The sequence below is a fragment of the Palaemon carinicauda genome, chromosome 19 (assembly GCF_036898095.1).
Source record: "Palaemon carinicauda isolate YSFRI2023 chromosome 19, ASM3689809v2, whole genome shotgun sequence".
NCBI classification, from domain to species: domain Eukaryota; kingdom Metazoa; phylum Arthropoda; class Malacostraca; order Decapoda; family Palaemonidae; genus Palaemon; species Palaemon carinicauda.
This window is the reverse complement of record NC_090743.1, coordinates 104280283-104293420: the sequence shown is the minus strand read 5'-3', so window position 1 is coordinate 104293420 and position 13138 is coordinate 104280283.

Below are 13138 nucleotides of genomic sequence, written 5' to 3'. Positions count from 1 at the left end.
CTGTATCATGGTCTTTCACTGTCTTGGGGTAGAGTTTTCTTGCTTGCTTAAACTTCTCTTGTAGTATATTTCCTTATTTCCTGTCCTCACTGGGCTATTTTCCCTGTTGGAGCCCTTTGGCTTATAGCCTCCTGCTTTTCCAACTAGGGTTATAGCTTAGCAAGTAATAATAATAATAATAATAATAATAATAATATGGAGGCCGTAGGTCAATACCATGCTCGTCATTGTTTTATAACTTCGTTTATGATAACAATGGTCATGTTGCTGACCTGGAAACCGCAACATGGTGGCCTTAAAATCATTAAGACGCTTTTAATTGTTGAATAACTTTGTTCACAATAAATTTAACTATTAGTGGTCACGTTGTACTCTCTGAAACCGCTTCATAACATGCTCGTCATGGTTGGATCACTTAGGATAACGATTACCCATTAAACTATCAGTGGTCACAAAATTGACTCCTAATCACATCATGTTGGGTGGAACCTCATGACATCAGTTTTACGTCATGTACTGTCTCTGAACCCTTAACTAAAGCTTGTGCTGCCTCTGGCTACCGAATCCTGATTTTACTCCTATGAGTACCTTATCTATCAAACGAGACACTAAGGCATAATGTCGATAACTAGGTAGGGGTGCCAAACTTGTTCTGGCGAAAGGTCAACTTCAACAGAACCTTTGGTAAAAAAGTTATTGCCGAAGAACAGTGAATCTCTTGCTCTGAATCTTATAGAAAGAGTAACTCAACAAAGTTCAAAAGCCTATCAGATCACCGGTTGCTCCATTTATCATGGCTAATTCACCTAACAAATGATTTTCAAAAATATCTATTACTCTTTGGCCGTGTGGAAATATTGAAAAAACAATGACATATGATTGAAGATTTGATATCGTGTTTTTTAAATTCTACATTGTTTATTGTTTATAAATTGTGTTTAAAGAATTATGCTGTTCTTCTATTGTGGGATAAATGCACAGAAAAACACACGCGTCTGCATACATATTCATGTGAAAAAGATTAATTCTAATATCCTTATTATTACACCATGAACCATGAATCCTTAATTCCTCTTTATTCACACACACATACACACAAATATATATATATATATATATATATATATATATATATATATATATATATACATAATATATATATATATATATATATATATATATATATACATATATATATGCATATATATATATATATATATATATATATATATATATATATATATACATATATACTGTATATAAATATAAAACTATTTTTCTAGAGTATCAAAACAATCTGTGGCTCAGAAAATACCATGACTATTTCATCCTACGACAATAAGAATACAGACAATACGAACACCATCTTCTGAGGATCGAGGGAAGCAAGGGTAAGGGTTAAGCTTGAGATTAGAAGGTCTTATTTGGGGATCAGTCTTCTTTCTTTTAGTCCTTTGATCACAAGTATTTGGGTCATGTCATAAGTGAGTTTCTTACTTTGAAGACAAGGAGAGAGAGAGAGAGAGAGAGAGAGAGAGAGAGAGAGAGAGAGAGAGAGAGAGAGAGAGAGAGAGAGAGAGTTTACTTATTCACGTAAAAGTTAAGTTTTATATCTAGTGTAGTATTTAATTCTTATAAGTTTTTATTCCATGGAATACTTATGCTGGGATCGCACATTCATGTTTCTTGCTCCCGTTTACTCCCGTAAGCCGAAATTGCCCTCTTATTGCTCTATCGGGGAGAGTATAGCCAAGGCCGTATACGGTAGACGTACGTCTGACGGGAACCATTGCAACGCCAGTCTTTTGTACCCACGTTAGTGTTTACGTTTAACGTACGCATATTCCCGTTAGCGGCTGGTTTGACTTGTGAATAGGTATGCCTACGTCACTGTGCGGTCGAACGTTGGAGACAACTCGCCATACACAAAAGAGTTAAAAATAAATTATGTTCTGTTTTTAGATGTTTTAGTAGTAGAAAAAAATTATAATTTCCCTTTAAATAAATATCTGGTCTCAATCCACAAGCTGTATTGATTATTTTAAACAATTTTGGATAAATAATTTTCAGTACTACATTTCTATAATGTTTAGAAATAATTAAAACACAATATTCTGAAACTTCATCCTCAACGGCGTCTCTCTCTCTCTCTCTCTCTCTCTCTCTCTCTCTCTCTCTCTCTCTCTCTCTCTCTCTCACATACATACACAGACAGAATTAAAATTAACCTTAGAGAAAAAGGACCGAGATATAATGTCTTTACAGGCAAAAACATTATGCTTTCTGATTATCTGTATAAGAACTTAATGGTGTCAAACAATTAAATTCCTACTGTATAGTGAGGTGAGGAAAATGGTTGGACTACATTATATGTCTTTACTGTTAATGACTACGGTTTTCTGGTTATTTTGTCAAAAAATTATAGAATTTTGTAGGATCTTTTGATGTCAGCTTCGTTCATTATTAGCCAAGGTAAAAGAATCATCAGTCATGAAGAGCAGGGAAGCTTATCTGTACGAAATAATACCATTTAATAACACAGGAGAATGCTATTTTTGACCAAAGGCCGATGTTTGGACAAATCTTGGTTTCAATTTGAACGAACTCATGGGTATTGTCTATTTCCGGAAGTATAGTCGAGAGATTAATTTCATAAGTTCTTATTAATACTTGCATTATGTATTTACTTCTTTTACTATTGTGTATGTTATTTTCTGGTATTTTAGGTATTACCTCTAATATGATATTGACTAGTTTTTGTAATAAATATGGAATGTTTAATTTCGTGTGGTGTTATTACTTTCTTTGATATAATAATACATACAGTAGCAGACAACTGACAGGGAAACCAAAACTATATACTTGGTCACTGATCAATTGAATTGAATGATCTTGCCATCCTCGAAATACTACCTGGTCCGAAGTTTCCAATATTTTCCGCTAGGATGTAGATCAGAAATGTTGCCAGATGTTCCAATCGAACTTACCAATTAAAGATTTGTCCACCATAAACGTACCATGTTTATGTCTCACCTGCAAGCTTTATACGTCTGACCTATATGCTACCCCCAGCAAGCCATCAAACCCACCAAATCTGTACACTTCGCAAGCCCTAAAGTTTGACGTGTTTGGTTGCCAACTACCATTAAATCCTCTTACCGGAGAAAACGGAAGCAAGATACGGAAATGTGTGATCCAAGCATTGCAATAGCATTTTCAATGATAATTGAAGTATTAGTAACAGTAGTGTTTATCATAACTGCTGATCAAGATTTAAGTAACGGCTGAGCATTCCATAACTGAGATTTATTTAACGTTTAAGCAGTAAAAGAAAAATAAAGAAAATAAGCAAGCGAGTTCTTAGGAGGTGCCTGAGAGAAGAGTCGAATGCAACTACTTAAAGTCTACTTTATTTGGACGGAGCATGAGTATGTATACAAATCGTTCCAGTCAAGAACGGCACAAAAATTCAAACACAGTGATGCTAGAATATGCAGGCATGAACAGGTTATCAGTGCGAGAGGAGAGCGATAACGACAATATTAGGGGGGGGGGGGGGGGGGAAATACCGTCACATAGTACGACTTTTGTAATACACGTGCGGTACAAAGTAAATATCACTCGGCCTTTTCGCTCTTGAATGAGCTGGACGCGGAAGAAGAAATATTGAGTTATTGAGATTTAATGTGGATTTTTCTCCTTTCTTTTTGTAAGCCCTCATTGGTGGCCCCTCTTACATCGTTGTTCATATCCAATTTCTTTAGAAAGATGGGGGAGGGTAGTTGGAAGCCGGGAGGGGGGGGGGGGGTTACAGAGTAAGGGGGGCGTGTTGAGAGCTTTGTCAGAGAAGGGGGCAGGAAATATTAGTAGACTGATAGGTATTATTTGTGGTGTGGGGGGGGGATTTTTTTAAGTTTTATCTACTCGCTCTCGATATGTTTTGATTCTGGGCACTGGAATGTTTTATAACTTTTTCTTGACAACCTTTGATCTCTGTTGTGGCAAAAGTCGTAACTATGTTTGCGTTCTTGGTTTTTCCAGAAGCTCGAAAGTAAGTGATACCTTTTCCGGTTGCATCAGGGAATTTTCACCCAATACTTCGTTATGTGTATTTTCCATAGGTTTGAAACGAATTGTGCATTTTCGTTTTGTGCATCTTGAATGAACTGTGGCGCATGTTGATGGAGATATTCGCTTTGGACTTTTCGAAAAAGGTTTTGGGAGGTCCTCTTCATAATCAGGAAAATGTGTTGTTATTACATAATCAAACAATGTTACCTTATGTCCCGCTTCTGTTCAATTTGAATTTAAAAGAAATTTTAAGCGATACATTTGTATTTTGATTTTGCGCAATGTAATTTCTAAAATCTTTACACTAATACTGTTTCAATATAAAAGTAAATTCTCTAAGGTGTTGATATTTCATTACTTCTAATATTGATACAAGAACTTATTACAGAAAAAAGGAGCGAACTGAAAATTTTGTTGATTAATAAGTTGGTTTTCTGTCTTATTTTCAATGCCGATTTTGGGTCCTTGAAGTTTGGGTGATATTTTGAGATTACAAATAATCAAAATAACCTATCCAGGAAATTGTAAGAATGCTAGACTTCACTGTTCTCTCTCTCTCTCTCTCTCTCTCTCTCTCTCTCTCTCTCTCTCTCTCTCTCTCTCTCTCTCTCTCTTAATTCACGTATAAATATTCTATAAGTAGTTTAATCAAACATGTTAGCTAAAGAATAGTTTGTTTTAGAAACATTCTTGCAGAAATTAATGTTTTAAAAGTTCATTTAAGTAGGTCTGAAGAACTTTATTCCATTAATAATATAGGCCCAGTAATTATACTAGTTCCGATGTATTCACTAACAGATTTATGATGAAAAAAAGGCATATTTTAAATATTTTCTTCGTGAAATAAACGGAGTAATTTGGGAGTATCGGCTACCTAGCGAATAACCCTTTGGAAGTAGTATATATATCACTTGGTATATAAAAAAAAAATAAAAAATAAAAATATTGAAAAAAAAAAGAGAGCAATCCTCTCCATTTCTAAAAGTCGCCAGACCTGGAGGATCATAAGGGTGAGAGTTCTCGCGTGCTGGAAGACATTTAGGCTTCGTCGGTGATGGATGAACATAATTTGTGGGAGCACTTGAGTTACCTGGAAGAGATAGAGCATCATCATCTCAGCCTCCGGGAAGGGGAGAGTGGTCAATTGATGATGCTGAAAATGAATAACATATGGAGGGAAAATATGCGTGGTAATGTTAACATAGGGTTCATATATATATATATATATATATATATATATATATATATATATATATAAATATATATACATATATATATATATACATATATATATATATACGTATATATATATATATATATATATATATATATATATATACACTGTATATACACGTATATATATACACATACATATCTAGAGGTTCATCCATAACCCATAATTGTTGTCTGCATTTTTATTAAACGTTATATTAGTTTACGCAAGTTCATTTTTATCCTACAAATATGCTTTCTCTTCAAATATATATATATATATATATATATAGAGAGAGAGAGAGAGAGAGAGAGAGAGAGAGAGAGAGAGAGAGAGAGGAATGTGTATATATATGTATATATGCATATGTATATGTATATATAACGTGTTTATCCTATCCATATAAGCCATATATTATACTCCTCGTAATGTCTGGATTCTCCCTACCTCGGGATTTCCAAGGGGAATCAACTCGAAAGATATTATAGCTTCTGGTCGGCCGGGGAATCGTACCCGGGCCCAAGATACTGAGATTTAATTGTATTATGCTTTTCCCAGAAACGTTGTATGTATGTTGGTGCCAAAAGTTTGTTTTTAAATAATTTTATATGCTGCTGCTAAGGCTTTTTTATGGTCTTTTCTAACATTTTGTCTCAAGATCAGTATGGATGTGTTCCTTGAAGAAATCAAGAGACTTTTGATGATCTTTATTTGAAAAGTGATTGACTCGAAGTGAGGAGAAGAAACTAAAAATAGGCTGAAGATTGAAAATAAGCTTATTGATAAAGTTAAGATGGAGAAAGATAGAATTAACATTTATATTCCATTTTCTTTGGTTATGTCCCTTTTTATGTTCAAACAATTAAGTTTTAGACTCTATATACACAAGAGAAATGCGGGAAAGGCGTTTTATTGTCTGGTGGATATACGAGGTGCCTCACACTGAGAGACCTGGGGGAACCCAAACATAGAATAAGGCAATGAGGTAAGGCTCTCAGAACACACACACACAATCAGGTGATAATATCGGTAGAAGAGATTCCTTATTTAGTTTTATGTTTTTATTATGATTTTTATTATTGTAATTATTATTATTATTATTATTATTTATTATTAATTATTATTTTCCTTATTGTGGTAGAGGGAAGGATTGATTATGCTGTGATGACTTTATTAAGATTTTTATTTTTGAGAAATGGTTTTAACAGTGAAATTGTCTTTATGTTTTGATATGCAAGAATTGGTCGATTCTCACAAGTAATGAAAAATACAAAAACACATTATACAAGTGTAGAAAAAGTAGTATAGGCCTATTATGAGTATATTTTGCAATAAAGGTAACAGGAACTTTGTAAAGCATTTAGGAGAGCAAGTCTGTAACCAGGACTCTTCTTTGGGTGCCACTTTTATGACCTTTTTAACTGCGATAAAATGTAGGGTTACGTCTCCTTGAAATATTAGTTTTCACATCTTTCCTCTTTCATCTTGCCTAAATTTATCTATATTTAGATATCCTATTTTATATCATGAGGTCAAAGAAACCGATAATTTGTTAAATGGAAAATTGCAGCTTTATTCGCATAATATGACAATTGCATTGTACTTTGATAAGTTCCACCCCACTGATTATTACAGTGGTAACGCGTTTGCATTGCATTCACATGATCCCTGCCCCGAACTGTGATTTTAAGCAGTTTACTGGAGAGGTTACAGCTGAGGTGCGTCGTGGTTTCGGCTGGCCCTGCTGACGTTCTGGTGAGCGTCTGCAGATAAATCTGGAAGTGAAACCAGACAACTTTAAACTTTAATTGTATCATGTTACTTTAAATTTATCAATTTTTAAATTTAATTATTTTTAAACATAGATCAATTCAGTATAGGCCGTATATATATTACACTCATTAAGATAGGTTTATAGATACAAATGGCGTTTCATACAGTAAGATATTTGATTGCCTCAAGGTACTGAAGCATTTCGAAAACGTCTTTCAGGTCCCCTTCCAGACTCAAAGGTCACTGTTTGCCAAGCTATCTACAAAGTCTGTTCAACGAGAAAAGCCTTTGTTTGTTATTAGACGCATTTGTTTACCAAAGAATATGCTTTGTTTTGACAAAGGCAGAGCCATTCAGCAGGCGTCTTCCCCTTCCTCTACCTCAAACAACGGCGATTGTTTACTTTGACCCGTTTCTTGTTTACTTGTCCCACGTGACCTTCCTTTCTTCCCCAATTGTACTTCCCCTTCCTCTTTCCCCTCCCCTTTTCCCCTTCCGCTTTCCCCTTCCTCATTTTCATTTTGGAAGTCTTGTGTTTATAAAAGATATTTGCTTGAATGATTTCATGAAAGGTTTACAGTGCTATGCAAAGATGGTCGTATGAAGAACGTTTGTTGTCGAATGGATTGCCGGAAAGCATATCATGAACTTCCTTTTTATTTTCTTATCCTTATATATGGTCACCAGGTATATACAGTTTTATTTCTATTTCGTATATAAAGCCCTTATATATTAAGAATATAGTCAAATTCCTTATTTCTTGTATATTTCAACGTTATGTACTAAAATATGATACCGTCTTTATTTCAAAGGCATAAAATGGAAATCCCTGGATTTATATTATTTCATTAATAATGACATAATTGTCAGTATTTTTGTTTTTGTAATTACTCACATTTTTGTTTATTCAGTGGTAATTATGAATATGTTTACCACGTTCACGCAATAATCAGTTGGCACGTCTGGATTTTGAGAATAGATTCCTGGCAGTGTAAACAAAAATCCTTGAAATTGTTGTTGAAATCAGTAAACTCTATTCTCCGTCCAAAACATTCACATTCCTTTGGTCGAGAGATGGAAATGTACTGTGCACAGAAAAGAATAAAACGCTTCGAAAATATTGGATGATTCCGGTATTTGGGAAATTCTGTATTGACAGTTGAATGACCGAGTACGGTCATCTTATGCACAGAGGATAAATCCTGGAGGGTTTACTTGCCTGGAAATGTATAACGGAAGCTCTTTTCATCGATAGGTCTCTCTCTCTCTCTCTCTCTCTCTCTCTCTCTCTCTCTCTCTCCGCTAGCCGTCCCTCTAGCCACAACCAAGCTCAGGTGTTGCCCCAAATAAGATCAAGGAAGTCATTAGTCTCCGCTACTCTGAATCATCATGACTGCTGGAGTCCGGCAAAGGCGACCTTGGACGTCTGGGTGACACCTGACTTTAATTTGGGGATAGGAAAAGAGGAGGGGAAGTGGAAGGGGTGCTGTGGGGGTGGGGGGTGGGGGGGTGGGGGTGGGGGGGGGGGGGCTGGTGGCGAGGCTGGTGGCGAGGCAGGAAAGGGTGAAGAGGAGATTGGGGAAATGGAAGACATGTTAAAAGTGATAGGCTAGAAAGGGAAAAAGCAAATTGTGATGGGAGGCAGGGAATAGGAGATGGAAAGTGGAAGTGTAATATGGTGTGCAGTTGAAGGAAACAAATAGTGAAAGGAGGAGAAAATGTGAGAAGAAATACAGTTCAAGAGGGTCAACTAATTAAATGATAAGAAGGATGGGAAGAATGTATTAGTAAAATGGAATAGACTGATGTGAAAAATTAAGAGATCACTTAAAGAGTCAGAAATAAAATGGTGAAATAAAAAAGAAAGGGAAAAAAGATATAATTGGGGAAATTGTTGACACTAAATAAATGCTTAAAGAGCGAAAGTAATAAGACAGGGGAGATAGTTGATGAGTGCATAAAAGAAAGTGAATGCTACAAAGTAGAAAGATAAATATAAGTAGGAAACAATAATTGATAAATTGATAAATGTTGGAGAGAGTAAAGACAGAGAATCTTGAGTAAAAACTTTGACTTAATAGTAATAATGATGTCTTAAGAAAGAAACGAAAAAGACGAAAAAGACGAAAAGTGGATGAATTGATAAAAGAAGGAGAATGGATGATAATTAGATCATGGTTGAAAAAGGGAAAGGAATTAATAACGATGAAAAGTTGAGAGAAGAAAGAAATAGAACAAACGATAACTATCACGCAAATAAATCTCTGAAATGAAAGAAAAGTAGAAAAAATATGTTAGATAAACCAGGTGGGAAATACGATGACGACATAAGAGTAAGAGGTGCAAATGAGATTCCAGATCTGAATCAGAAGAGCAAATTCATTCACTTACCGAGAGGGAAAGGATTAACGACAGTAGTTGACCTGGAGCAGCAGTCTAGCAAACGCGATCCGAGGTATTGTATTGTCCCTGTAACCAAAGGTACCTTTGCATTAAATACAAAAGAAAAAAAAAAGAAAGGAGAGAAATGGCTAAACATCCCTATCCGAATTCAACCTTACTTTCACAGAAGCACTAGTGATTATAAACAGGCATTTAACATCCCTGAAGGAAAATGAATTACTAAAGGGTTTTTTTGCAGCGTCCTTTTGGCCCATAGCTGCACCCATTTTTTAGCCTTCTACTCTATTTATATCTCCACCCCATTCTTTTGTTTTGCTTTTTGTATTCCTCATTTGCATCTCAGACGTTGTGTATCAACTTACATTTAGTTATGATGCATTATCTATCAATAGAGAGTTTATTTATGGGAATGTCAACACGCAACGATGAAAACAAATGAATAGAGATTGCTTGTAGGAGTTAGCATTCATTATACCTTCATTGAGATAATTACATCTAATCTAGTAATGAGTAATCTATTATGCGGACGTCTGTGGGGATGGAGAACATTCAAGACGTGAAACTAATTATGGTAGTGATGTTAAATGTAATTATGGGAGATACAGAAGCTTCCCTTCAGTTGAGGCGACATACCCCTCCCCCTCCATAAAGAATGAGCCTTATGACGGATCGGTGTCCAGGGAAGGTAAGAATAACATTAAAATGTTTATAGAAGGGGGCCTTTACCTGCAGCTTTTTCCGAGGGGTAATAAAAGGCTGACCTCTCATAAAGTTAATTTGAATTATAAGAAATCCCAAGACGCAATCTCCCATCTCATGACTATAATGTTTACAAGTTGTAGTAATTTTCGGTTTTAACGTATTGAAGGATTTTTTTTATTATGAAACTTTGTGAAAGATATTGTACTTCATGTGAAATTTCATTTACAAATCTCGATTAAAAGGGAATCTGTATATTCTCTTTGAATATGTTCATGGTTTAAATTAGAATGAACCACTAGTTTTACACTCAAGAAATTGTCTTTTAGGTATTCTGTGCAGAAGACAGAAATATAAAAATCCATATTGAATATTCTAAGATGAATTATGATTTAATCTATTAACCCTTGTCAGGAGATAAAGGTTTTACCAGTTCAGCATTTTTAGAATTAAGCCTCCAAATCTTCTTAAACAAACACTCACGCACGTAGTTATGTATAAGAATAACAGAATGGTTCCATAGAGATTGCATTGATTGATTGATTGTAGGTATTGTGGTATCCTGACATCAAAGGTCATTGACGCCGATATCGTTTAACATAAATAAAAAATAGAAGACATGCTTCTGAAATCAATTTAAAAATGCCACTAACATTGTACGACACATGTCCAAAAATCTTGGTAAGGATGAACCTGCCATCCTTACCTCGAGCCTCAAACATATCTATTTCTTTCAGTACTATAAGTGGGTTGATTGATTGATTGATTTAAAGTTTTCAGGCATCCTGACATCTAAGGTCATTGACGCCGATATCATTTATTTTATATAAAAATTAAAAGTATATTCAATTAAAACCATAAAAGTTGAATGTCACCATAGAAGTTAAATAGTTTTCAGGAGACCTGCTTCTGAAATAAATCTAAAAATGCCGCTCGCATAGTAGGACACATCATGTCCAAGAATCTTGGCAAGGATGAACCTGCCACCGTCACCTCGAGCCTCAAGTAGATATCTATTTCTTAAGTTGTTATAGTTAAAGGTACTAAACAGTCGTCGCGATACGGTTGGTGTTGGCCTTTCAGAAGAAACTCATTTGTCAACCGAGTGTGACCAATATAGCGACGACAAAGAGTCGTCTCCCATTTTCTTGGCATCATGTCATACCTCCAAGGAAATATGACATTTGTTACTTCTCTCACTTTATTGCCATCTAGATTATTCCAGTGCTGTTGCCATTTATTACAAAACAATTTCTTTATGTAAATCATTATAGGGAATGGGATACCTTGGTAGCAACTCGGATGCAGCATTCTTGGCCATTAAATCTGCCTTCTCATTCCCAGATACAACTACATGTGCTGGAACCCAACAAAATCGAACCATTACACCTCTCCTTTCAATAATAAAAAGCCATTCTAAAATCTTTAAAACTAGAGGGTTACTAGAATTAAAAACTTCTAAAGCTTGAAGGACACTTCTGGCATCACTAAAAATTGTAAAATTACCCTCTATCTCCAACTCTATTTTCTCAATAGCGGTTAATATGCCATACAGTTCGGTAATAAATATGGAAGCTGTGAGAGGAAGTGCACCTCTACAATTAAAACCATTACTATGTACTCCAAATCCAACGCCAGCATCAGATTTGGAGCCATCAGTATATATAAAAGTCAATCCTCTATCTTCTTCAACATGTTCCATAAAAAGAGACCTGGCTTCTAGGCCAGTCATATTCTTCTTAACTCCAATAAAGTATTTACAAGAAGATATCTCTGGTAATTCCCATGGAGGCATTGATGATACCTTGAATGGAAGCACCTAATTATATCCAGACTGTTTAATAATTGTTTCACCTGAAAGCCATAAAGTTGAGGAGATTTTGGGAGCAACTCAATGTATGCTGAGTGCCTTATAAGGCTTGCAGTCTGAAAGGCTAAAGAATTTGAGAGTCTTTGCAATCTAAACCAATACCGAATAATAGAAAACATTCGGTAAAGGTCTAGAGGTAACTCTCCAACATCAACAAGGAGACTTGGGATAGGTGAGGTTCTAAATGCTCCTGTGGACAATCTAATACCAGCATGATGTATTGAATTTAATATCTTTAATCAGCTTGGGGTGGCTGAGGAGTATATTTCACATCCATAACTAATTTTGGAAAAAATCAAGGCCTTGTATAATTTCAAAATAGTATTGCAGGCTGGCCCCTATGATGTACACTTGGGATCCGTTGACCTTTAAAGTATATATCAGGGTCTGGATGTGTTCCCCGGATACAACAGAAATGTACAATAGTTGTTTTACTTGTCGAGAACCTAAATCCATTCATATCGGCCCACTGGATAATTTTGTCAATTGAGAGTTGTAGTTTTCTCTCAACCATTGCCATTCTAGCTACAGCAAATGATATGGAGAGATCATCCACAAATAATGTAGAGAGAACATCCCGGGGAATGGCTGAGGATATCCCATTAATTGCTCGTGCAAACAGGGTTACACTCAGCACACTACCTTGAGGAACTCATTCTTCCTGACATTTACTCTCTGATAGAGTTTCCCCCACTCTCACTAGAAAAACTCTATGTCAAAAAATGACTGAATAAATAGTGGCAGCTCCCCTCTCAATCCCAATTCATGAATTGTTTCAAGTATACCATATCTCCATGGGGTATCATATGCCCTTTCAAGGTAAAAAAAAGGGAGACTGGACAATTTGCCGTAAACAAATTTGCCGTAGGATAATTGATTGTAAGACATTTTGCCGTAAGAAAAATTGCCGTACGAATATTTTGCCGCAAGGACATTTCGCCGTAAAATGTATATGTTTTGTCATGTATAGATTAAAAAAAGAATGAAGAGAGAGAGAGAGAGAGAGAGAGAGAGAGAGAGAGAGAGAGAGAGAGAGAGAGAGAGAGAGAGAGAGAGAGAGGATCGTTATAAATTTTGACACCCGTCGTAAAACGTTTAAATGAGGTCAT